Source organism: Canis lupus, chromosome 25, assembly GCF_011100685.1.
Source record: "Canis lupus familiaris isolate Mischka breed German Shepherd chromosome 25, alternate assembly UU_Cfam_GSD_1.0, whole genome shotgun sequence".
In the NCBI taxonomy this organism is placed as follows: Eukaryota; Metazoa; Chordata; class Mammalia; order Carnivora; family Canidae; genus Canis; species Canis lupus.
In genome coordinates this window covers 16,482,582-16,505,193 of record NC_049246.1, presented here as the reverse complement: position 1 = coordinate 16,505,193, position 22,612 = coordinate 16,482,582, and the positions used below count along the sequence as shown (strand labels likewise).

The following is a 22,612-nucleotide window of genomic DNA, read 5'->3' as shown; positions in this document are numbered from 1 at the left end:
GAGCCTCAGAAACCATGAGTATCCTGTTTAAGGCATACACCTGGTAAGTGACAAAACCAGAATAGAATACAGTTACCCCAGCCTTGAGATCTTTCTACGCACATGCTGCCTCGGTACCCAGAACCCAGCCATGGTCCTGGAGGCCCAAAGCCTGCTGAGCACCTGGAGGGCAGCTGGAAGCCTTTCATGCAAACAGAGGAAAATCTAATCACAGACAACTGGATGAAAGATTTAAAAAAAGAGAAATAATTATTGGGATCTCTTATTCATACAACAAAAGAGCAATTTCCTTGCGTCGCCTAGGCAGGGATAGTGGATTGTGCAACAGGCTTTGCAGGAAGGAAAGAACATTTTGTCAGTTGTCACCTTTGGCCCACTATCTTGCCACCTGCTGACTTTAAGAAAAATTTGTCTGAAGATGAGGATTAATGTAATGGCTCATTCCATTACTTCTGTACTTTTTGGATGAAATTTGATCATTCCGCTTCACATTCCTTCTCCTCACCTGCTCTGGAAAGCAAATTGAATTCTTTGAAAGAAAATTCAGTCCAGACCAGAACACACACAGAACCAGCATCTACCCCTCCTCTTAAAACCTAAGGGGCTCCTCTTAGCCACAAATGCTTCTCTTCTGGTGTGTTTACACTGCACGGTTTATTCCATTAAGGTCCAATTTCAGGTGCTCAGTGAAACCCAGATGGCTCGAGCCTGGCTGTCCTGAAGAACATAAGCACCCACAAGTAAACAATTTCTTAGACTAACTTCCTCAGGGATTCGTTTGAAAGTTCACTGGAAACTCTGCTCATGGAGAGCTTACCCACCTTTAAAGGAGCTGGAGGTTGTTTTCTGGCCTAGCCCATCAGAGCCAGGCATCTTAGTGTGAATCTCGCTCCCCAGCCATTGTGGGCTCTGTGCACACCCGGGGAAGCTCACCCTGCTGCAGGGCCTCTTCCCAGTGCTTCTCCCAATGCGAAGTTCCCGGCTCAGCCTGCAGCTGCTTGGGAACTCAACAAATAAAATATCATCCAAATAGCTGCGCCCCACCCTCCCCACCACCATTTTTTAATAGTGCCTTTTAATGTATATAAAGCACATAATTGATGCTCTTTGCCTTATAAACATCTAGTTACAGGATTTTGAAATACAGGAGGCTAATATGTTTCATTTCCCAGTTGAGTAAACTGAGGCCCAGGGAGGTTAAGTAACATGTCTCAGGACCCCAAGCCGGTGAATGCTAGAGCAGAGGGCGGAATCCCAGGGAGGTTGAGTCCAGAACAACCTCCAACTACAGTCTTACCTGTGGCCCACCTACACGCCAGGGTGCGTGCCTCCAGCCCTCCTTCCTTCAAGACAGATTCATTTGTTCCTCTCTGTGATGCAGAGCTACCAGCATCCTTTCTTTTTTTTTAAGATTTTATTTATTTATTCATGAGACACACACACACACACACACACACACACACATACACACACACAGAGAGGCAGAGACACAGGCAGAGGGAGAAGCAGGCTCCATGCAGGGAGCCCGACGTGGGACTCCATCCCAGGTCTCCAAGATCTCGCCCTGGGCTGAAGGCAGCGCTAAACCACTGAGCCACCCGGGCTGCCCCATCCTTTTGTTTTTGAATAATTTTTGCATTTATCATCTGTGTCGCAAATGCTAATACTGAATGATTCTTGTGCTGTTCAGGGCTGTCAGTTTCCTCCTCACTAACCCAAAAGAACTCTAGGGAGGGGTCTCATCAAGTGCTCCATGTTCAGGGTAAAGCAGGGATGGCACCTACCACTGATATGGGTTGAGTGCTTTGTCCCACTGTTAAGTCCAATGAGGTTGTGCTGTATTACGTTGGTCATGGTGGATCTGGGTTCTTCTATGGTTGATTGTAGGCAACCCTGTCTGTCTGTTTGGGCCCTCCTCAGGCATGCTCGGCTGCCCTCTCTCCCACTGCTCGCCCAAGCCCAGGGCTGAGTCCTCTCCACTACTCACGATCCACCGCGCTCTTCATGTGTACCCGCTCCTTGCTTCATTCTGCCTCCGATGCTCTTCTCATTTACTTCGCCTTTAAAGGTCTGCTCAACCTCACCTCCTCTGTAGGAAAAATAATTTGTAATTTCCTCTGTGCCCATACATGCTCACAGCCCCCGGCTATCCTGCGAGTCTAGAACTTGCCTCCTTGCTTTATGGTCATTTATTTGCTCATCTTCCTCCCTTGCCAAGCCTGGGTGCTCCCAGAGCCCCAGGACCTGTTGTATGCGTCTTTATACCCCTCCTGCCCTGGGTCCCGGCACAGCCCTCGGAACTGTGGGGCCTCAAAATCGTTTGGGAATGAGCAGGTAATTTAACTTGCCTCGTGAGATGCGCCAGCAGGAAGAGAGTTCACAGAGGGGGCGAGGGAGGAGCTGCTGGCGCGGCCTCGGCCCATGCGGAGGGCCCACGGCAGACCATAGAACCCCCTCGAGCTTGTGGCCAGTTCCCCCACACCAAAAGACCCACATCCTTAGTGAAATTCTCGTTGATTTGGAAAAATTAAGCCCAGAGGTGGATTCACCGCAATGAAACGATAGGAAATTCGCCCGCCCACGCCCTTTCTAAGGGCCTTCTTCACCTGGACTTGCAAGTTTGTCTTTCCTTCCTATAAAGATGAGCCTTTATATTTATATAAAGAGAGCCTATAAAGATGTAGGACTTTGTGTCTGCGTGAGTGGGACTTGCTTCTGGATTATGGGTGTCCCTTGGGTCTGCCCGCAGAAGAGGTTGCAGCATCACTTTCTAGAGCCTCGGGGATGGCTGCACCTGCTTGTGGGGGGCGGGGGGGGGGGGTTCATGTGAGGCTCTTCCCGAGGACCTGCAGATTCTTCAGCGGATGAGAGACTGGGTCCTGCCAGGCCCTGATTCCCCTTTTCACAGGTAAACCAAGGGACATTTTATTTAGGAGGAAGTATAGAATTTACCCTCCATGACATCTGCCTCAAAAAAGATAGAGGACGCCTGGGTGGCTCAGCGGTTGAGGGTCTGCCTTTGGCTCTGGGCGTGATCCAGGAGTGGCGGGATCAACTCCCATATCAGGATCCCCATGGGGAGCCTGCTTCTCCCTCTGCCTGCCTCTCTGCCCCTCTCTCTCTCTCTCTGTGTCTCTCATGAATAAATAAATAAAATCTTTAGAAAAAAGATTAGAAATAAACTCTGCACAACATGTTTTAACTGTGTTATATATTTTTCAATTTTTTTTTTGTGTTTATTATGCCATTAAATCCTTCCACATGCTCTGGAAGGTAGGTTGAGGAAAGTGTCATATCTCTTACCAGGTGAGGAAGGTGAGTTCAGGGTCACTCTTGTGAGGTCCCAGGGCAACCACTGTCAGGGTTGAGGTCGAATTTGAGTCCCTTGTTGACTTATACTCTGTCTCCTTCGTGGTTTTCAGAGAGGAAAAGTATCAGAAGTCAGGTGGAGTGGAGAAGGGACATTTTTCCCCCAAAAGGGTTGTGAACATGGGAGCTGGTCTTCCAAGGTTGGGGGAGGTGATCAGACAAGAAGTGTTCAAGACCCGAAAAAACTGTGTAATGCATGTGTGGTGTGTGTGTTTGAGGTGTGGTGTGTGTGCATGCATGTATGGTCGGTGGTACATGTGGTTTGTGTGTGTGCGTGTGCGTGCACACGTGTGGCGTGTGATGTATGTGTGTATATAGTTTGTGGTGTCTGTGTGCATACATGTAGTGGGTGTGCATGCTTGTGTGGTTCGTGGTGTGTGTGTACATGCATATGTGGCAAATGGTGTGTGTGTGTGTGGTTCGTGGGGGTGTGTGGTTTATGTGTGTGCATACATGTGTGATGTGTATGTGTGTATTTTGTGATGTCTGTGTGCATTCATGTGGGGTATGCGTGTGTGTGCATATGTGTGTGCAGGTTTGGGGAGTGTGTTTTACCCTGGAAGATCTATTTAGGCAAGAAGGTCGGAGACTAACTGATGTCAAATCCACAGATGGAAATTTGGGGGAAAGAGAGAACCAAAGGAATTTAAGAGTGGCAGTGATTTGATTCGTTGGCAGGTTTGGTGGATTATTCTGAATTTAGGATTGAAAGAGGCAGCTGGAGTTTAGATATTTTTAGTAATTAACACCTTATTAATACTTTGTTTCCCAGTATAATGTCCCCTCCCCAAGGAAACGAAAACACTACCTCCCCCTTCGTGCCAAGTTTCCTGTGTAAAAACAAAAGAGGCCATGAGCCATCACCCTTCCTAGGGGCCAGTGTGATTAGGCCTGTGGCTTATTAGAAATTCCTACCTGCATTTTCCTGGCGAATACAAAGCACTTTAGAAACACTTTCTTATTTTTTTTAAAGATTTTATTTATTTGAGAGGGAGATAGAGTGAGAGAGCGAGAGGGAGAGAGAGAGAGAGCACAAGTTGTGGGGAGAGGCAGAGGTAGAGGAAGAAGCAGGCTCCCCACTGAGCAGGGAGCCTGATGTGGGGCCTGATCCCAGGACCCTGGGATCATGACCTGAGCCAAAGGCAGACACTTCACTGATTGAACCATCTGGGTGCCCAAAATATTTTCTAATAAATCTTCGTAATCTGTTCAACAATATTCAGGATCTGTAAGAGGTGAGGAGCAGGCCTCACAGTAGCAGTACTGGATTGGTCTAACTCTGGACTATACATTTGTGATGTGTGTAACATATCCACACTGAAGGTAGAACCAAGCCTGTATCTGTGAACCACAAACACCAGCTCCCTCTTTCCTAGGGCCATTTTACATTGTGGATGTCATATCGCAATGATTTCTTTGACTTGGTTCTATTTAATTAATTGTTGTTTTTAAAAAAAAAGATAATGAAATCCCACAAGTTCTCCTACACTTCTGATGTTTTTTGACAAAGACATAGGCCTGCAAGTCAAGCAAGTGAGGCATGTTTTTGCATGGAATGATGAACAGAGTCCCCAGTGAGCTTCCTGATCACAGTGCCTGGTGTATAAGCTGGTAGCCTAACGCATTCTTTGACTGTCGAGCGTCTGGTTTAATACATAGCTGTGTGTACACACGTTTTCATAAATAGATACACATCTTTGAATTCCAGTGCCAGACGAAGCTTAGCAGGCGTAGTTGGGGAGTAGTTCAGCTGCAGGGGAAGAGGGGAGGATGTGGCCTGGCTGCTCTGGGTCCCTTTTTAGGCCACAATGTGGGTGGGGGTGGAACCAAAGGCCCGGAGCCACGGAAGGTGAGTGTGGAGACAGTGGTTGAAATCGGGTGGATTAGGGAGATGAAAAAGGGAGAAAGATGAGAGGTAGGGGATTAGCAGAAAAGAAGTGTCAACTCCAGAAGAGAAGCCTTGGGTTTTATGGAATGTGCTCCGTGTAAAAAATAACTGCATTTTGATGTCTCTTCCAGGCTTTTCATAGCTAGACAGCTGCAGAGGCAGAGAAAAATGCAGAGGCTGAAGTGGGAGGAGTGTGTTCAGGAGATGCCTGATCTTCGAGAAAGGTCCCCGGCGGTGACCTGCACACGGTGCTCTCCCTTACCTCACACACACCTCGAATACTTGGCCATGCTGCTCAGGGGATCGTGTCGTTCGTGTGGCACACTGTTTGTGAAGGTATTATTACACTGTTAAACATGTAGTTAGACAATGTAAGTGTGGCTTTTGATTTTCAGGTACGGCTAAGCATGCATATGCCTGCAGCACACGCGCACGCCCAGGCACACGGGCACGTGCACACACTCGCTACACACACACACATGCACGCGTGCGCACGCACGTTCTGAGATGGTTTAACTTGAGACTTTACCTTTGTTCTCGGGTCCTGTCAAAGTATTTAATATGAGGCAGTGCACATTGACAAACAAAAGCGCTGTCACTTTGATGCCTATGCCTGGAAAGATGTGCTTGTTGGCCACCAAAAGCTCCATTTCCGTACAGTTAATCTTAGGGGCTTCTGTTCATGCTCAATTCTGATTTCCACTTTGTAGAGACTTGCCTCTGCTGTTTGGACAGGTGAGAGCATCAAACACACGATTCTGTTAAAATACTAGCTTGTTTGTGTGAGGACAGAAGCATTTTAGCATGTATCAGATACTCCTACTGTCTATTCTGATGGCTTTTTATTTATGGAATATTGGCATATTGTTATCTGTGAGTCTTTTCAGTTGTTTTTGGAAGAGAGATTTGGAAAAACATGAATGATGGGCGCAGCCACGGACAGCCAACTCTAAATTAAATATTCACTGCTTGGTCTTGCCAATTTATTTTTAAAAAAGAGAAATTAGCACGAGTTCATTTAATGTCTTGCAAGGTCCAAGCCAGAAATAATTCCATAATCCTAAAAGATCGCTCCTCTTTAACGCTCCTGTTTAAGTCCTAAAACAGGTCTTTAAATACATGTGCCTTTATCTTAGCATTTTGCTCTCTCTTGAATGTTTCTCTAGGCATGGGGCTTTGGGCTCTGTCGAGTGCACAACCCCTTTCTTCTAATTCTCCTGAAAACTAATCTATTTTTGGGGAGCCTTTCCAGGGCTTTGCGTTTCAGCTTTCATATTTTTATCATGGGTACAGAGGGAATTTGTCTTCCTTATTGGATTCTGCACAAGGAGGGCCCTGGATGAAAGTGGGTGTGTCTCTTATTCAAAATGTAAAATACACTTTTGCAAAACACCCGATTAAAACCAACCGCAATGCTGAGAGGACACCTTGGGACAAGAAATCATTTACATGTCAGGGTTCTTTCATTCTTTATGATAACTTGCTGCTGGAAATGCTGCGGCTCCTGGATCAGCCCTACCTTAAACTGATATCCAGCAGTGAAATTTGAGTTTTGATGTATGTTGTATAATGAGACCCACTTACAGTGCTCTGAGCCTAAAATCTCATGAAAACTATTTCTGTAGGATCCCTTCCATATTTCCTGTTTCTAGGGATGTAATTAGATTTATGTATGACTTCACAGGCTGTTGTAGCTTCGGTTATGGTTACAACCAGGGTGGGCTGTCAGAACTGTAACATTGCCAAGGGCCCTATTGGTGTGCTTTTCCCGGGTACCCATTTGACTTCCCTGGGACCCCATGGCAGGGTCCAGTGGGTCAGATACGGTCCTGAGCTGAGGCCTGGCTTTATCCCATGGTTCCCACCCCCTTCTTATCTGTTTGTCTGTTTGTCCTTTCATTCTTTCATATAACAAATATTCATTGAGAACCAGGTGTTCTTTTCTGCCCAGAATACAGATGAGGACGGGGTCCCCACTCTTTGAACAATTAGGTCTGTGTGTAAGTTACAGAAGTAATTGGTTCCTACTGCCCAGCAGATTGGAAAAGTGTGGAAGTGTGTGTGGGGAGAGCAAGGAGTAGGAGCAGAGTGTGAAGGACAGGTGGGAGAGGTAGGAACCCTCTAACTGGGAGTCTCCAGGAGGAGGCAAGGAGCCCACTCTTCCAGAATCCATCAGGGAAACCTGCATGCTGGAGAAGGAAGGGCAGGTGGGTGTACACGGGATGGCTCTCTATAGCTTTTGAAGCTATCATAGAAATTGTACTTGACTAGTTTGTTTTTAAGCATACCATTTAAAAAGATTTATCAATTGCTAATAATTCTAAGGTAATGTAGACCTCTTGGGAATATACCTAATATTTAGAAAAGCACATTTTATTGTTAGTAATCAAGATTCCAACATTCCAAAAAAAATGTTCAACATTTCACATGGGATTTTTCAGGTATAAACGATTTCCTTTGAATCCATGTTTATGTCATTTCCTATTTTGTCAACATTTTAGAGTTTTCACAGTTCTCTTGCGAATTTCTCAAGCAGCATGGTCACCTCTGGTTTGCTAGTTCTAGTATGAGTATCTAAATTACTTTGTAATGGTTTTGGCTTTGGTTTTCTCTCTAGGTCATTTCTTACTTTTCTCCCTCTTAGCATTCAGCATGTTAGTCATTTCAGTGGTGTTCTGTGAATTGTCCTGCTTTTTCTAAATTCATTTTTGTTATGATTTGATTTTAAATTATCTTATTTCATTGTGGTTAGCTCTTGAGAAACTTTCACTGTACTCCAAAGTTTGCATGGATATAAACTTCAAGTAAATATATTTATCCTTTCTTATTGATGTCTGCTATCTTTTCCTTAGCACATTTTCATTCAAGGCTTATTCTGTGCCTAACATAATGATAGGCTTTGGGAATATACAGATTAAATAGAGTCTATAGCATGTTAGCATAAGGAGTCTAAATAATGGAACTTTATCTGTAGTCTCTTGTTGCTTTTAGGTAGCATTTTACTTTAATAAATGTAGTTTATTATACTATAGAGATGGATAACACACCCTCTATTCTTCCATAATGATCTGGTTGTAGGATGTGATACTACCTTTTTGTTTTCCTTCCAGTGACACATAAGGCTTCACCAAGCTTCAGTATGAAATTATGTTTCTACTAACTGACTTTTTTTTTAGATTTATTTATTTTAGGTGGGGGAGTGAGTGGCAGAGGGAAAGTGAGAGAGAGTCTTAAGCAGACCCTCAGGAGGCTCGATCATGACCTGGACCTGAGGCTTAACTGACTGTGCCACCCCGGTGTCCCTCTACTAACTGACTTTTAAGGCAAATATTGATAGTACTCGACTTTTTGTATGTCTGATTTTTGAAAACTCAAAAGTTATACCTTATTAAAATTTACTAGCTAATTCCTGATTTCTTTTTCTCTCTCTATCTCAAAAAAACAATAGACAAAAAGCAACTTCTCACACCTTGATTAGCTCTAAAGTACTTGTGGTCCCTTGAACTATTTAGGTCAGGTGACTTCTACGTGAGACCCATTCAGGTTCTTTGCTGAATGCATAAGTGTCACTTTTCCCCCAGTAGATACAATAGCCAATAAAGCCAACTTTAGTGTTGTCACTTGGTGGTTGTTTTCCAAGATGGTAACTGAGATTTCAACGTATGTCAAGCTATGGGATAGTAACTGAAAAATTCTGCTAATTTGGATAGAACTGTGCAATGTGCAATAGATACGAGCTTGATGTTCCATTAACTATTTGTCAAACAGCCGATAAAATATTACAGATGTGAAATTTTTAAACCTTATTTGCTTTTCCAATCAAGCTTTAGCTTAAAACACAGAATCCACTTTAGATATTTTAAGCAGAAATGACTGTGCTTTAGGGAGTTTTAATGCTCACACAATTATCAGAAGGACTAGGGAAGTAGCTACCAGGCTAAGGCTCCAGAAATAATGCCTAGAACAAAACTTCTGGCCAAGTCCAGGATGAGGGAGTCTGAAGCTAGGGATGGAAAGTTAAAAGCAAGATCTACTCCCTGTCTCACCTGTGACTGCCTCTTAATACACAGAGGGGAAGAAAGCCAAAAGGAATCAATCTCTTCTACCTCACTTCCATCCTTAAAATTTTAATAATACTTAATATCATCAGGACCTCTAGCTGAAAGGGAGACTGAGAAATGTAGTTTTTAGCCTCTCAGATTCTAGTCTAGTACTTCTACAGAAGTACTCTGGAAAGGGATGAGAATGAATGCCTAGTGCCAGTTCATTACATCCAGCAGAATGACAGAAGGAGAAAGTAGTGCATATGCAGATAGATGCCATGGGAGGAGAAGGCTTCTTGTAGTGTCTGTTACTGGAAGCTTCTATTATCAGGACAATCAACCTTCCTCACATTTGCCATACTTGAATAATGATTGTCAGGAAAGTTTTGGTCAAGTCTAGGTCTGTTCAAGAAGGAAAGGGAAAGTGAGACATGCAGGTGGCTGAAGGAGTATTAATGGAATCGGGTTCATGCTAATGCACCCTAACCTCTACCTCCACTGCAGACTGATGCAGAGGTAGCAGGAAGGAATCCAGAAGCATCTTTGATTAATGCAAAATTCACATGGTATGAGGCCACCTGGATCTGAACTATTCTGTGAACTGGGAAGCATTTGTAATCTAGGTATTGAGAAACATAGTCATGTTAAGTTGGGTCATCTATCATAAGCAGAGTCAACAAACATGTTAGGCCACAGCCATGTCGAACACCTTGTGTGGTTGGTCTCGGAGGTGATGCCAAAGCATAATAGTGTGTCTTTGGATGAGGCAGATAAACTCTGGCTAAGTTAGGTGAGCATTGTACCTATTACCTATTGGTTAAGAGGTGGCATGGAGCCAGGTCTTGAAGGATGCCTATGGTATCATTGGGAGAAGGTGTTCACTCTAGGCAGAGGCATTAGGATGGGTAGAGGAGCAGTGGCCTTTTGATTCAAAAACTTCAACACCCAAAAAACAAATAATCTGATTTAAATGGTCAGAAGAGGGACACCTGGGTGGCTTAGCAGTTTAGCGTCTGCCTTGGGCTAAGGATATGATCCCGGGGCTCGGGATTGAGTCCTTCATCGGGCTTCCTGTGAAGAGCCTTCCCCCTCTGCCTATGTCTCTGCTTCTCTCTCTGTGTGTCTGTCTCTCATAAATAAATAAATAAATCTTTAAAAAAAGTAAAATGGTCAGGATACATGAACAGACATCTCTCACAAGAAGATAAACAGATGGCCAACTGACACATGAAACGATGCTCAACATCACTCATCATCACTCAACATTACTCAACATCAAAATTGCAATGAGTTATCACCCCACACCTATCAGAGTGGCTAGAATCAAAAACTCAAGAAGCAATAAGTATTGATGAGGATGTGGAGAAAAAGGAACACTTTCACACTGTTCACACTGTTGGTGGGCATGCAAACTGGTGTTGCCACTCTGGAAGACAGTATGGAGGTTCTGAAAAAAGTTAAAAATAAAACTACCATATGACCCAAAATTGCACTACTGGGTATTTACCCCCAAAATACAAAATTGCACTACTGGGTATTTACCCCCAAAATACAAAAAATAATTCAAAGGGATACATGCACCCCTATGTTTATGGCATAATTATTTATAATAGTTAAATTATGGAAGCAGCTCAAGTGTCCAATTATAGATGAATGGATAAAGAAGATGTGATGCATGTCATATCTATCTATCTATCATCTATCTATCTATCATCTATCTATCTACGATGGAATATTACTCAGTAATAAAAAATAAAGTCTTGCCATTTGCTAAGACATGGATGGAGCTAGAGAATATAATACTAAATGAAATAAGCGAGTCAGAGAAAGACAAATATCCTAGGATTTTACTCCTGTGTAGAACTTAAGAAACAAAATAAATGAACAAAGGGAAAAAGAGACAAACCAAAAAACCGTCTCAACTCTAGAGAACAAACTGGTGGTCACCAGAGGGGAGATGAATGGGGAATGGAGGAAATAGGTGATGGGGATTAAGGAGTGTACTTATCATAATGAGCTCTGAGTAATGTATAGAGTTGATGAGTCACTATATTGTACACCTGAAACTAAGATAACACTGGATGTTAACTATACTGGAGTTAAAATTTAAAAAAACTTAATAAAGGAAGAAAAAACCCCAAAGAGTGTAATTTTCCTCTTGCTGTTTTGGCACTGGATAGAGAATGGTTGAAATTTACCAATCACCATAACAATTTTTGGTACAATTTTATAAGGAAACTCTTGCTTTGGCTTCTAACGAGACCCTGTGGCCTTAAGAATCTGAAGAGATTTTGTGGTTTGGTTTTATTTTCATAGAAAGACCAAAAAAAAAAACGTCTGGAACACAAATTGATTCTGTGTTTTAGGTTTGCTGTATAGCTTCTGACGACCACAAAGCTCTCAAGCTTTCAAACTTATATTAACTGAAATGAACAAGAATATCTTCAAATTCAGAGAAGCCCATGAGCACTGCAGGAAGTTCACAGCTTTCTGTTTGCCTATGATTGGCCAAATGCCTCTTTTTAGCCCTAAGAGTTGGAAGTAGGAGTCACCTATAATTTTATGTTTCTTGAAAGTTTTCCTTAGAAGTCATTTTTAAGTATCTCATTTTTAATTCTGTATCATATTTTTATTGCCTTTATATTTTAGGTTAAACATGCCTATAAATAGCTTAGCCAACTGGAATGAATTCTTTACCCAAACTGGCTTTACTGTCTGATGAAAATTGCATTTTCTCAGGGAAAGAAAGAGAAGATGAATTTTTTTTTTTCTGGGTACTTCCTCAGAGCTTTGTTTCTGCAGTCTGTACCAGCGTTTGGGCATGAAATTTTTTTGAGGGTTTTTTTTTTAAAGGCTTTAGTTACCATTTACCCACACGACTTCTTTCATCCCCTCTCATATAATTATTCTATTTGTTGGAACCAAGACATGCTGAAACATTACAGGGAATGCTTCTCTCACAGGCAGACTGGAAGTGGGATATAATAGTGACCTAAAATACAGTGTGCTGGTACAATTCTAAGCCTAGAATTTATGAATGTGGGAACTGGGAAGCGGTATTCTAAGGAATATTGAAGGAAGTGGTATCTAAGGAATAATTTGGCAACCTGAAATTTTTTTCCCTAGGCAAAGTAGCATGATTAGTTAGAATATAGTTTCTGTTGACTCTCTTTGGATTTGAAGTTGCCTTGAGCCCCCATGTAACTATGGGTGGTTTCCTTAACCCTCTGCACCCCTGGCTCCTGAAAGAGGGTATATTATTAAGCAGCTAGCTCACAGGGTTAGTAAGAGCATTACATGAAATTAAATTGCATTCATAAAACTTTACAAGACTCATCACAGTTCCTGGAATAGTGAGGGTACTAAATTAATGTCATTATTGCAATTAATGCTATTAATGACTTTTGTCCAGCTTGGGCCTATGTACATAGCTGGTTCTTTATCTGTTAAATTTAAGTAAATGCTGAGCAACTTGGTGAGTTATTGTTATTTATTGTTAAATGGAGCTATTTACCAGCTCAGGAATGTGATGTTTCTAACAAGTGCTACCCATGGCCATGGGGAGATTTATCTGGTACAGGGTAGAGACAAAATCCGAAGGTGGTTGTAATAAAATGGTGAGCTACAATATTATGTGAGATGGCCTCTTTACACACATTACTGAAATAAACTTTTATGAAAAGAACATCAGTCAGAAGGAATGTGGATGTGCCTCTAGCAAGAGCAGACAGGGCGCTGATCTCTGGCAGCTTCGCCAAAGTGCTCTCACTCCCTCCTAGGTACGGCCTTCATTTCAAGGGGCTCTCTGAGTCTCCTTTCCTTTACTAGTAAAACAAGACTGATGCCTGGGCTTGAGGTGGTTTGATAAGCTCTTTTGTAAAATTGTTTTTAGTAGTTATTAAGTATTGAGTAGTTAATGAAATTAATTAGAACTAATGCAGTGAGTGGCATATGATTGGTCCCCAATAAATGAAGGCCAAAAGAGACCAAAGATGTCCCAGAAGTCATGATGAGAAATGCAGGGACATGTGTACTTAAAGAAAAATCTTCAAAGCACAATTAGTAATAAATTTGAACTAAGTGACTGATCACATTTGGTTTCTTCCAAGGGTACAGAACATAGACTTCTTTTAGGAAGGCAGTTTTATTTTTCTTAATTTCTGCCTCTGGTACTTTATGACTTTAGGCAGGTTACTTAACTTCTCTAAGCAATGTGGGCAAAGCACATTTTCAGAAATGCAAAAATATTGTCTGTAAAACATTTTATGTGCTGTGATGTGCTTGGGTAGATATTTATGATGCTGTTATCATTATTTTTCCCAAAGATCAAGCCTGAGATCTGGTTTCTGGGGCTCCTGTGGAATTATCTACATAATCAATGGGCTCCATCATTTTCATACCTTACAGCACCTGGTTATCATGATACAAGGGTCACCGAGTTTATATGGGCAGCTCACTTCATTCTGCTCCACAGCTGCCAAACAAGACCTTACCCTTGACCAATCGCTTTGAAAATATATGCTGCAGGTTGTGACAAATTGTGGCGGGGTGAGCACAGACACATCCTGGCTCCTGGAGACACAGTTGGCAGGGTCCACCCTTCAAAGGATGAAGGATCAGCTTTATCTTAGGAGCTAAAAGTGGACCAGGAATGGGTGTCACCCACTGGTCCCTGAGTGTCCCATGGAGTAGTGGCCTCTACTGCAAGCTAACATTCTCAGGAGCTCAACCTGAGCTTGCAGTGTGGGTTTGACTCACTTTGCTGGTTTATAGTTTTGGAGTAGAACTTGTCCTACTAGTTAAAACAGTCAATCTCCTGGTGGCTCAGCTGCAATTCTGTGGTTGTCAGTATCTGGCAAATTCCAAAGCAGTCTTTGGGGAATGCTTCTGGGTCACTCAAGTGTCTGTGTGGAATTTGGGGTAACCAGAACAGGGATTGCTTCAACCCCTGCCCCAATAAGACACACATATCTGTTCAGTCTCGCAAATTTAGAGGGGAATCTTCAGGGCACTAACCCAATGGCTGTATGTCAGAATTGGCACTGGAATTTTTTGAAAAGTTCTATTTCCTGACCTTGATTCTGGAGATTCTGATTGGCTGGGGCAGCACAGACAGCAGCATGAGAAACCTTCATTTCAATCCTGCAGTGAGAAACCATCTGCATTCATTGATTGTAGGACTTACAGACACACCCCAATTTTTCTATATATTTATTTATTTATGGCTAAATTCTAACTGAGCATAAGAGAAAGGAAAGCATTTTCTTTGATAAGCTGTTGCTGGTTCAGTGGGTCTAGTGTGGGGCCTGTCTTGGTGTATTTGTTATTTTCAGGCTCCTCTGATGATTCTAGACAGGGTTTGGAATAACGTGACTGAGAGAATTTTAAAATGTGAGCCTCTCAAGTAAACTCTGGAATTCCTAACTCCTCAGACTATGCCAGTCATGACCTGGGGCCTTCGGAGGACCCAAAATTCCTCTCTGGTCTCAGTGAGGCATTCACCAGTTCTCTGGATAGCAGAATGCAAATGTTGAGCCCCATGGCATGTTTTGATCATCTAAGAAATACCATTTTGTGTGTGTTGGCAGGAGGAGGCCTCCTTGAGCTGAGATGAACCACCTTTCCTGATTCCTGCGTAATACCCCCAACTCTGCTCATTTGGTCTCTGGGTAAATCCTCCTAATGGTGGTGAGTGCTGGGTGGGGACTGCCCTCAGAGGGCCTGCGATGAAAGGACAATAGGAGGAGGGAAGGACTTATGTGTATTGTGATTTCCTTCTTGAAAGCAAAATTCTGCACCTTATGTGATCCAACCTCATACTCTGAGTATACTGTGTATAATAGCGGACACTAGAGGATTTCCCAACCCTGCCTGGCTCCGTCCCATGGAGGCAAGAAGGGACCCAAGGCTGCCCACCGCCTCCTGCTAGTGAATACCGTGGCCAGCAGTGACTTCTTCCATTACAAAGGAAGGTGACTATTGATGGGACAGCCAAGGTCTTAGTCTAGCAAAGTGATACTGTGGATTGAAAAGGAATCCTGACCCTGTCAAGCCCTCGGCGTATGGTCTGCTATTCCATGACACAGTTTTGAACTGGAAAGCAGTTTTGCGGGCTGCGATCAATGGGTAGGACGATGCCTTCCTATTGCTCAGAGGAATATGATCACATAAGTGGTATAAAGTCAGCAGCTGGGGGGCAGATCTATACTTATAGGAGGAAAGGGAGAAGTACTGAGGTTGGCTGAAAAGTCAAGCCCTCTGAAGTGATACATTATTAAAAAACCACAACATTTCTCTGACAATGTGATTCTTCACGGGAAGAATGTACAAGCTTTTTTTTTTTTTTTTAAACAGAATTTTTATTAAGCAGGTTATTTTTAAGATAAAAAGGTCAGCTCTAGGCAGAAAAGGTAACTTATAATTACTACCATTATTTTTTAGCAAATGGATTACTGTGAAAATATCATCCCTGTGTCAAAATCAATGTTTAAAATAGGCAGTTGATTTCACAAACTTCTCTTCGCAGATTTTCTCCATCCCCTGATGCCCTCCTACCCCCCAGGGAAGTTCCATGTCCTGCCCCTCAGCCCAGGATTCCTCTTTGTCACCTTCTCCATCTGATCATCTGCAATGCATCCTTCAGCCACCAACTTCTATGTCCCTGATTCAGGGACAGTTTCTCCTCCTCCCTCTAGACAAAACTGATTGCTCAAACATCAGTGCTCTCTACCTCTAGCACATTTGTCACACCTCTGTTATAAGAGATTTTCACATCGCATGGTAATTTATTCTGTAAATGTCTAGCTGCCTTACTATGCTGGAAAATCTAAGAGAGCAGACAGTGTTGGGTGTCTCTGTATTTCTAGGCTCTGGCAAGGTGTCCAAGGCAGAACAGGCACTCTGAGAATGTGTGCTGCTCAGTGGATGAAGGCATTAGTGCGGGATTACACGGTCTACAGGAAACTGGGAACTGCATCACCTTCCTTCTTATCCAGGGAGATGCTAACACATGGCAGGTTTTGACTGTAAAGTACGATGACTAGAAGGAAGTCCCCAGAATAACTCCCACCTTGGAAAGACATAGGCATCTTACACTCGCAGGCTACCTAGTAAATACTAAGTGCTCATGATGTTGGTTGGACACAAAAACCTTAAAATATGCATTATAGGCATTATTAGCTCTTGGTGGAGGAGACGACCGGCACCTAAAGGGAGCAGTGACTTCTTACCAGGCATCACCTAGCAGGCCTGGGCCAGTGTGAGGCTCCTTCTCTGGTTCCCAGCCCTGAGCTCAGTTCTCAAGCCCATGGCAGAGCTTTGGTAGAGCACAGACTTCAGAAAACCAGAGCCCCAGCCTTCTCTGTTTCTAGGTTTACCTCTTCAGGAAAGTCAGTGATCTGGATATGCACTGCAAATGCAAGCCCCGGCAGTCCTGGCAGCCGTGTGGGTGGGGGCACGTGGGAACTTGTCTTCCGAGTTGCCTGTGTCCCAAATGGCATGCAGAACTCCTGAGGACCTCAGGTCCTGTAAAGCAGTGAGGGCGGCTGTGTGAGGCTTCCATCTGTCATTGTCAGCTCCAGAATTCACATCGATTTTGCTGTTTCTAACATAAACTGTGACTATTGCTGAGGCTTGAGGGTTTGTAACGAGCAATAAAATACAAGTGGACGTTCAATTTACTTAAAGCTTATACATGTCAGCACCTAACTAAATAAAAAAGAGGAGGAAAAATAAACTGACAATGATTAATATCAGTAATGATTTGTTTTGCTTATTTTCTAAAGTAGTAACTTGATCCTCTCTGTTTAAAATGGGCAGAGAAGTGATAGGAGGAAGCGCTAAGGCGATTGAGCTTCTGTCCTTTCCAGTTCCTTTGCCACTGTAGGAGAAACTTGGTTTCTCTGTGGAGTTAAATGTGCAGGTATTAATTTTCATTCAGCAAGAAACATAGAAATGAGGTTATGAGTGTGTTAGCAAAGATAAACTTGTCTAATTTAACAATGACTATTCGTATAAACTGGTTATCAGAGCAATGGTTGGTGAAATGCTGATTTCCTAGCATTTGTAGGTACAAACTGTGACATCATTCATTGAAATCATTAAGGCACGCTTAATATTGGCAACTTTTGCTTTCTGTATGAGCAAATCAAGATGATAATAGATTTGGAGGTTGACAAGAGCTTGGAGAATTGTTGAGACATTTAACCTTTGCTTTTAGTTGAGATGCTAGGAAAACCACCCTATCTCCATACGTTCCTTGGGAAGATAGTTAATGATAGTGGGTTCTCCTTAGGATCTCAGCATGCTAATCTCTACATAGTTTCCTTTCTTCTCACACTGCTTTGGAGGGCGAAGGGTTTCAGGCATTATTCTTCCTTTCTGAGTGTTCTCTGGTTTGATGACTTGGGCTAGTAGACTGTGTTTTGCAACTGGCCCCAGGAACTCCAGAATGTCCCTATAAAAAAGGCCCAGATACTGCCAGTTAAATAGTGTCAAGACACCCAAATGGAGCTTTGAATTACAGATTTGGGCTGTAAAGGAATTGGCAGTCAAGGTGTAAAGAGAGGCAGAGTGAGTGTTTCAAAATGGCACTCGCTCACAAATTACATCACTGGCTCTGGTTCAAAAGACGAACCTGGTATCTGAGCCTTTCCGTGAAATTTCCGGTAACACAGAGAGTGCCTGTGTGTACTCTGTCATCATGAGGAAGAGTGGTTGGTTAATTGCTTCTGAAGGGTGCCTTGAAATGAGAGATGGTGATGATGGTGAGAATGAGAGTCAGGCTCCCCAGGGACAAACATGGCCATGGTCCTCATTATTCGGACCTAAAAGGCTGTGACAGTTTGATTCTTCCATACTCAGAGGAAACTAAGATCTCCTTATCTCCTTCTTCTTTACCTATTGTTGGCTCATAAAAACTTCTCAATGAAAACAAATTGTTGACAAATAACCCCTTAACTTTAAAATGCTGGCTATGCTCTATAGATCAGATATCTGCAACCTTTGGTCCATGGGGTCTACCACCTGGTTTTGCAAATAAAGTTGTATAAGAACACAGAGCCTACCTCTGCTGACCCTGTTCAATAGAAATGTCACATGGGCCATGTATGTAATTAAGTCTAGTGACCACATTAAAAGAAGAAATATAAATGAGTAAAATTAATTTTAATAATATTTTTCATTTAATATAACATATGTAGCTGTCATTTCAGTAAGTAACAGTATACAAATTAATGAGATATTTACATTCTTTTTCTCATATAGACACTGAAATCCAGTGTTTATGTTACTCTTGGAGCACATCTCTATTTGTAGGAGCCACATTTCAAAGGATTAATGTCCACCTAACCAGATAGCACAGTTCTACAGAGCTGTGCTAGTACCTTGATCTTTCTTTCTCTGCCCAGACGATTCAATAGGTTGATACCCCACTGGCTCCCTCACCCTTCTCAATAATTGTAATCTCAATTCTGGGAAGATAGGAACTTCTTCGAGTTGAACTAGGTAATTCTAGCTTTATTTGGCTCTGGAATGGCGATACCTAAAAGTCCTAAAAGCAGAATAACTGAAGAACTTTCATATTGTACAATCTGCTTAAGATATTTAACTGAAGGCCCTGGGACTACTGAGAGGTAATTCCCTTCACTGGATCTTTACCTAAAAGGCCAGCTCACTTTTTTTTTTTCCTAATCAGTCTCTATTTATCAGGTTCTACAGTTTCTATTTTTTTTCTGTGGTAGCATAAGTGCTGTGCAAAAAAAGCTAAGCTGAAAACCTCAAAACTGAATAGAGAATTCAGCAAAGTCTTTGATGTCTGTTGAAGAATTCTCAAGGGATGCATTTGGTCAGACCCATAACTTCTCTTGCTCCTATGTTAAGTCAGATCATACTTTTGGCCGAATTGCTGAGAGGCTTCCTTCCAGATATATAGGAAGGAGAGAAAAGGCATTTATGTTTGCAGAAATTTTTATGTTTTTAAATTATGTTTTAAAGTGAGAAAGTTTTGTTATTTTATTTGGCTAAGATATATACTATAACATTAATATAAAACTCAAGATTGGTTAAACGAACAAAAAATAATAACCAAAACCAGAAAGATTTCTTTTTCATCAGAGTGATAAGGAGGAGAGAGAGAATGAGAATTAACTTATAAATGGTAGAGTATTTTGCTAAAGTCATCATATATATTTGAGTGTCATTAAAGCCATGGACAAGATTTTTTGTTTTTGAGTTTACAGCTATGTGTTCTCTGGGTTGCAAGGTTCAATCTTCCATTAGTTACCTACAGTCTAGAAGAACAAAGTTGTTTCAATTTAATGCTCATAATCTAATATTTAAAGCTGAGGGCTGAAATGAAGAACAAAATGAAATACCAGTCTGTGGGGTTCTAGTCTTTCTGTGGAGTTTTTATATATTTCACTCTAATTCCACTTGAATAGTTCATTAGATGCATTGATGAAATGGGCCAAATTGGATTAAGTGGAATTCTGAAGGAGGTGAAGTGGAGGGAGGGATGGGCAGTGGATACAATGGAACTAGAAGCTTTGATCCTTGGCCACCTGGGAGGTCTTGATTGATTTGTTTAGATTGTGAAGGTAGACAGGAGTCATCTTATTGTAAAGGAGTAGAGGACCTGGGTTTAAAGTGAGTTTCAGTGAGGTAACATGATAGTTCATTTCTGAGTCTTCCTTCTACTGTCAAATAGGATTGCTTATATATATTCTACTTATCCTACAGAATTGTTGTGGAAATCAACAAAATTAGTATGATAATACGTTGTAAGCAGAGAGGCCTAGAGAAATAAAGGTATCATAGTAACTTTCAAGAATGAATATCTATCTAGCTCATTAAAGGTTCAGCTCTGAGCTGCTTGGATTGTCCCAGAAAAACAAGCCTCATCATTTCAAAATGATGGGTTCAGAGAAAGTGCATAATGCCATTAGTCCTGGAGCATTGCAATCTGGGCTTGTATGAAAAATCTGTGTGTTTTTTTACGAGGACTAAAGATCTTATATAACCCTACGAGTGCACTTAGTTAGCTTTGGAAGAGCTAGGCAATTTGTATTTAGTGTGAAGTCTGATTACCTATTGAACAAGAAGAAAAGAAAATTTAGAAGTGATTGCTTTGGAAAATGCAGCAAATACCTATTTTCTTGCCAGAGTTTTATCTGAAAGGATGTCTTTTGTGGAGCAGGGAGACCTTTAGTTTGGAGATTTCTGATTTTTAAACATTTGTTCTGTTGGGCCTCACAGGTCTCCCGATGTTGGAAGGATCTTAGCAATAAAAATATTTTAACAGGTCCTGCTATTTAGCCATGAAATAGTAGAAGTTGCACACAGCATTCATTTAGAAATATATTTTTTTAAAATAGATCATGAGGAGACAACTTGAGGATTCATTTTAAGTCTGGAAGGTTTCAATTTGAGGAAAACCACTTCCCCAAGGAAGGTTCTTGAAATGGCTGCTGTGGTGGTTATGAAGGCACACAATGAGGCTCTCAGTTTGTCGAAGAGAATGTAAATATGGATTTGTTGGAAGGTGGGACAATCTCTCAATTTCTTTCTACACCTGCATTTTAAGCTGCTTAATAAAATAGAAGACACTCCCTTAGTTGCATTTATTGCATATGGTGTCCTGTCTCCCTTACTTCTTTTTCCTCCCTCTCTCTCATCCTTCCTCCTTCCACCTCCTCTCTTCAGGCTGGGGTAGGAGTCATTGTGCTTCAGATGTACCTACTCATGTCCCTCATAACATTCTCCTCATGAGTGTCTATTTTTATCCATGAAGAGCACTTCCTAGACTTGGAGGCATATTTCACCCGTAAGAGACACTTCAATTTGTTTTTATTCTTTGCAAAGAATTTCCCTAAATATTCTCCTTTTGGTTCCCTTTTCCTAGCTCTGACATACTCAATCTTCGTAATATTTAATACTTTCAGTACTGGCTTTCCCTTTGCCCTTGGAAGGCTTCTACCTTCCTATCTTCTGTTTTCACAGAGATAGGTTTTAAGATAGAACAGAGCTGTGCAATTTTGAAAGTCTTAACGTGCTTTGAGCCTCAATTGTTTTTTTCCAGTTTTATTGAGATGTAATTGACATATAACATTGTGTTAGTTTCAGGTGTGCAGCATAATGCTTCCATACATGTATATATTGTGAAATGATCACCATAGTAAGTTTACTTAACGTCCATTACTTCATATAGTTACAAATTTTGCTTTTTCCTGTGATGAGTGAACCTCAAATTCATCACTTGCAAAATGTGAAGAATCATTTGCACTTCATGGGGATTTGAGAAATAAAGTGACTGAGATGTAGTTGGCACCTAGTGCATTTATTGAATATATTTAAAAATGAACACATGGATGACCTGCAGTAAGCTTTTGACAAATTTCTTTAAACAGTTGGTTGATTGCCATATCAGACATGTTGGTCCTTGATTCAGGTGTTGTATTCTTGAAAAAGACCACATTGGGGTGTCTTGTGAACAAGGAATCAAGCTCCCTGCTAATGCCCTGTTTTGTTTTTCTCTCTAATCTTGTGTTACCATGACGTGGGTAAGCATGTAAATGATTCTCTTAGTCTTACTCTTTTCTCTGGAACAAGAGAAATAAACCAGAAATCATTTTTAATTTAAGTATTAAATCTCTGACATGAAATGCTAAGCGCCAAACGGTACCAGCCTAGCTTTGACAAACTATAAGAATAGATAAAATCTCTTAGAATCTAAAGGGGCCCTCTTGCTAACCATCCCCTCCCAGCTGTGAATGGCCTTTTCTTATGCAGTATGCATGAGGTTGGAAAGTGACACACCGTACCTCAGAAGCTTTTCAGCTAGAATAAGTATAGATTGCTTTCAGAATTATCATTCTCACCAACTAATATGTTCTAAGTGGCTGATGGGTTTAGACCTTGTGCTGCTTGTTCTTGCTGCTTGGTTGGGAGCAGAAATGGAGGCAATGTGGAGAGTTAGGGATATAATTCCCTGGTTTAGATTTTAATAGAACTGAAATTTCTTTTTTTTTTTTTAAAGATTATATTTATTTATTCATGAGAGACACAGAGAGAGGCAGAGACATAGGCAGAGGGAGAAGCAGACTCTCTGCAGGGAGCCTGATGAAGGATTCGATCCCAGGACCTGGGATCATGACCTGAGCCAAAGGCAGATGCTCAACCACTGAACCACCCAGGTGCCCCTAGAACTGAAATTTCTTAACTATTCCATTTACATTCCATTTCCTGACTGAACAGAGGCTAGGTATAAACCAAAGTGTCCAGCTCCATAATGTTCACTTAACCAATTTCTTGGGGA

The 22,612-nt window shown here is 41.8% G+C and overlaps 1 long non-coding RNA gene across 1 annotated transcript in view; it reads left to right on the top strand.

Annotated features, from left to right (window-relative positions):
* LOC111092409 overlaps positions 1 to 22,612 on the top strand; it is a 40,555-nt gene that overhangs the window by 2,156 nt on the left and 15,787 nt on the right. The window contains exons 2-3 of the long non-coding RNA XR_005378204.1: positions 5,389 to 5,593; positions 14,889 to 14,988. This is a non-coding gene — a long non-coding RNA (uncharacterized LOC111092409). The remainder of the gene's footprint in view (positions 1 to 5,388; positions 5,594 to 14,888; positions 14,989 to 22,612) is intronic.